We start from the raw sequence: 5,614 nt of genomic DNA, 5'->3' as shown, positions 1-5,614 counted from the left end.
CTGATGTGCTGGCAATAAATACACTGGAATACAACAAACTTTATGACTTTTTTTTAGAAAGGACTTTTTAAAAAGATGTGCGTGCCACTGTGTGTGTGTGTGTGTGTGTGTGTGTGTGTGTGTGTGTGTGTCTGTAATTGTGTCCACATGAATGTGTAAGTGCTTGTGTGACATACACCTCTTATTGTGCTACACCTATTATGTGCATTAAGGACTTTGCAGTGCACATTCACAAATATACCTCATCACATTACACTGGCTACTATTAAGACTTAAGCAGTACTACACAAAAGATGCAAAACATGTGACTAACCAATCAATATTATAAAGCAGCAGACATAGCAGCAATAGTTCACAACTGGCCAAATGGTACACTCTGCTGAGTAATCCACACCACAGTTGTCAAGCTTGGCAAAAAGGCACACTGGATGAATAGTCTGCTATTGGCTACCTTGGTTGTGTAAAACCAGAGAGGACAGCAGAAGTGGGCCGTGTGGCTGGTTTGCTGTGGTGTGGTGTGTGTTTCCTGAGACCCTGTAAAAGGTGAGATGTATAAAAGGAGGAAACAGTGAGATGTAATAGGACCCACCTTCCCTTCCACTGTCTCGTCACCATCTTTTGGCCTGATAAGGGCAATCCTTATGAATATTCTCATGCAGTGTGTGTGTCTCCCACTTTCCTAATAAGGACAGTACTCTGCAAACTTCAATACTGCGAGGACGTGTGTGTGTGTGTGTGTGTGCGTGTGTGTGTCTCCCACTTTCCTAATAAGGGCAATACTCTGCATACCTTTGTGAGGCAGATGCCATAGACGGGGTAGAGACGAGGACAGAGCGGGTAATCATGTGAATGGCTGGTCAGCGTAGTGCATTATGTCTGCTGTTTGTCAGAAAACTGTAGATCTATTTACCCATGGAATGGTCAGCCTTCATTTTGTGCCCAGCAGTTCAGCAATTGGTGTTGAACCCCGAGCCAAAATGCATTTAGAGGTGACACACCGTTGAATGTAGGCCCATTACAACGTCATCCACTACTCTGGGAGCTCCCTGTATGCACACCGACACAAGCCGTACAGAGCCGCACAGAGTAGATTCGGCTGGCCATAACGATAACCTTAAGAGCAGAGAGGATTTTCACCAGCGGTGATGCAGGTGTGACAGCCCTGTGGTTACTGAGCTGCCCTATTTTTGTGCTGTTTTAGAAATGGGACCATAAGAGAAACTTCCGGCGCACTTGGGTGGAGCACGGTCGGTGCTGTGTTGTAATGTGTCTGGGGAGGGTGGGACATGTCACGTGATTTGAGAACACACCCGCAGGCTCTGAGAGGAGGTGGAGCCTGAGATTATGGAGGTGGATAGGCGAGGGCTTTGATGCCAACAATAATGCATGTCAGTTTTTTTTTTTTTTTCCAGATTGTATATTACAGTTAGGCCTCATGTGAACATGAAATCCAAGTCGTGTGTGTGTGTGTGTGTATGTGTGTGTGTGTGTATGTGTGACCCAGAATGACAGTTGGTTCTCTGAGGAAAATTAAGTCATCTCCCTGCTGCTCTTTGTAATGACACACGCTCTCACACACTCTCACGCACGCTCACACGAATTCACTCTCACACACACCCACAGAACTACATTCCCACAATCACGGTCATCTGGACTGCCAGGCTTGAAATGTAAATCATTCTTCTCAAAGATGTAAGTGGATAAATAGATGAAATAAAAGGCACTTCCTTCTAACATGGTCAAACTAAGCCCTTTTAAGCTATTAGCTAAGTAAAAAAACACACACACACACACACACACACACACACACACACACACACACACAATATTTGCCTGAGTCTCATTCTGTGCCCCGGTACGCAGTATTGCCCCCCTGATTTTCATCTCTTCCAGAGCAGTCAGCCACAGGACAGCAAACAAGCAGAAACTCGATGATGGAGACTCCGTAGTGAAGAAACCTGATCACGAGTCCAGTACCGGTCACATTCCCCCTTCACCGAGTCCTAGAGGACGCGTCTAGCCTCCGTCTGCCACATGGACACTTTACTCAAGTCTCGTTGGAGCAGCACAGCAGCTAACTGCGAGTACAGTTTTTACTATACCAAGCAATCAGAGGCTGGACACGCACCAGCCCTTACACGGATCAACATTTCATGCGTGATGAGACTTTGAAGACAGCAGGAAAACGAGGACGTGACCGCTTCAGATATTGTAGCTGCGACACATCAAGTCCTGTTCACTGAATTGCAATGTCAGCTCCAGGCCTATAGACATTTTTTACGATGAATTTGTGATGATATAAGATTTCCAATTATTTATTCACACCCTATCTGCTGTTACCGTAAACAGTTTTTAGATAGTCTCAGTTTTGGCTTCATAACTTTGGGTTAGCCCTGCCCACTAGTGGATGCATTAGGGTATTGCATCTGATTTTAGAAGGTAAATGGGTTCTTAGATCTTTACGGCCTGTTATCTTTCACTGCCAAAAATTCTCCCTTGAAGTGCACCCTTTTCCCGAAGCAAATAGTAAATGTAATACTGTACAAGCACATATCCAAAAGTCAAATTAAGTCTAGACATAAAAATGAAATTATGCACGTATTTGTTTTCGTAAATCCGTTTTTCCTGTGATTGTAGTCTACCTCGTAACTGGTTGAAAATGGCTGTTTTGGCTCAGTAGATTCTTTTACATGACATTACATGACATTAACCGACATCAAACGTATTTGCCAGTGTTGTGTGTTTGTGTTGGGTATGGGTGTACCTCATTTATAACCTCAAGTATAACTTCTCAGGAGCATAATTTAACAGCTGAGATTAAAGTCTCTGAAAAGATGAGACTATTAGCACTGGGCAACAATGCAATCTTGTGGTTTTAGCAATACAACAATGGAAGAAATGCGTCCTGATGAATCTCAGTTATATGCCTTGGTGTGTATTCAGCAAGGATTTGATAACAGGCTAGTAGAGTTGATTTAATCAGCGTTGTTTTAAGGAATTACATACCTACTTTGATTTCATGCCCACACTGGGGGCCTGATTGTAACTTCTGACATATAATTGAGGTTCTGATTGTTTGAGGCTTGAAAAATGTGTAAACATACTTAAAGGTAAACAAACACACGCACGCACGCACACACACACACACACACACACACACACACACACACACACACACACACACACACACACACACACACACACACACACACACACACGTGCAAATAGGCTTCATATTGCTGTCAGCATTCATTACAGAGCCATTGGATTTGGTCACATGACATCTATGCAAAGTATCACACAGGAGAGGAAAGATGCTCCGGTCTCTCCCTCTGCCTTCCAAACCCACAGCACAATGATCCATTCAAACAAGAGAGATTACCAATGTTCCCTGCCAGAAATGTCTTCCTTCTAAAGAGAGGTAGTGAAATATGGGGGAAGAATAAATAGGAAGTGCTAAATAAACCATGTTTCTATCAGCTGGCCAAGGTGAACCACATCAGCCTTTCCCCAGAGTCTGCTCAGTTCTCTTATCAGAAAGCAGGTTCTTATCTTTCAGCTCCAAAACACCATGCACACACACAGACCTACAGAAACATACAGACACACACAGACACCCACAGAGACACGCACAGGCACACAGAACACACAGAACACACAGACACAGAAACATAGAGACATGTACAGAGACACAGAAGAATACACAGACACGTAGAAACCCAGAGACACACACAGGCACACAGAACACATGGAAACATACAGATACACACAGACACACAGAAACATAGAGGCATGCACAGAGACACAGAAGAATACAGAACACACAGACACACAGAGACACAGAGTCGCACACAGGCACACAGAAACAGAGACATACAGGGACGCACTGACACACACAGACCCACATAAACACACACAGGCACACAGAACATACGGACATGCACAAGACACACAGAAACATAAAGACATGCACAGACACATTGAGGAATGCACAGACAAACTGTCTCACACAAACCCACAGAAACACGGAGGCACATACAGGCACACAGAACACACGGACACACACAGGCACACAGAACACATGGACACACACAGGCACACAGAACACACAGACACACACAGGCACACAGAACACACACAGGCACACAGAAACACAGAGACACACACAGGCACACAAAAACACAGAGACATGCACAGACACACCGACTCACACAGATCCATAGAAACACAGAGGCACATGCCGGCACACAGAACACATGGACACACACAGGCACACAGAACACATGGACACACACAGGTACACAGAACACACAGACACACACAGGCACACAGAACACACGAACACACACAGGCACACAGAAACACAGAGACATGCACAGACACACCGACTTACACAGATCCATAGAAACACAGAGGCACATGCCGGCACACAGAATACATGGACACACACAGGCACACAGAACACATGGACACACACAGGCACACAGAACACACGAACACACACAGGCACACAGAAACACAGAGACACACACAGGCACACAAAAACACAGAGACATGCACAGACACACTGACTCACACAGATCCATAGAAACACAGAGGCACATGCCGGCACACAGAACACACGGACACACACAGGCACACAGATACACAGAGACACACACAGGCACACAGATACACACACAGGCACAAAGAACACACAAACACACATAAAACACACACAGGCACACAGAACACACGGACACACACAGACTCACAGAAACACACGGACACACACATGCTCTCCCTTGCTCCTTTAGTCTTTCTGTCTCTGCCTCTCTCTCCATTTCTTTCTGTAAGCACACACACACACACACACACACACACACACACACACACACACACACACACACACACACACACACACACACACACACACACACACACACACCATCTTCATCAGTGTTTGCCTGTGTGACATTTTGCTACCTCCTTGTCCATCTCTGACAAAAGCATGCACCTCATAGGATTAACCACAAGCAGTCTGTGTTCAGAAGTAAGACATGATGGGAACTTGACAATAATCCTTTTTCAATTTGACTAAATGTATAGCTATATGTAACTGTGTATACAGTTATAGCAATCAAACTTTAAATTGATGCAGAGTTCAAATACAACATAAAATAATGGCCTGGTGACTATAATGTTGCGATGCACTTTGGCGTTCACGTCACTTCAGGTCTCTTTAACCTGCCACACTCAGACCCGTTTGCCTCTTTGCGGCTGCAATTTGCATGCCTAGCGGTTTTTCTTCTTCTTCTTCTTCTTCTTCTTCTTCTTCTTCTTCTTCTTCTTCTTCTTCTTCTTCTTCTTCTTCTTCTTCTTCTTCTTCTTTTTTCAGGTGACTCTCACACGTATGAAGAACGCTACAGATGTCATTTGAAGGTGGGATGTATTTTAAACCTATCCTTTTTAGCTAAGGAGTGTTTTGCAGGTGTCATTTGGCATGTGTTTCGCGGGCGGAGCCTCCGTGTCGGTTCCGCTGTGGGGAGTGGAGTGCCCGAGGGCTCCCCGGGGTGGACCGTCTCCAGGCTCTGAGCTGACATTAGCCCGCGCCGCTGTGGAAACAGCCCCGCCG

Source organism: Electrophorus electricus, chromosome 6 (genome assembly GCF_041902795.1).
Source record: "Electrophorus electricus isolate QZ-2024a chromosome 6, ASM4190279v1, whole genome shotgun sequence".
Classification (NCBI taxonomy): domain Eukaryota; kingdom Metazoa; phylum Chordata; class Actinopteri; order Gymnotiformes; family Gymnotidae; genus Electrophorus; species Electrophorus electricus.
The sequence above is the reverse complement of the archived record's forward strand: the minus strand, read 5'-3'. Positions refer to the sequence as shown.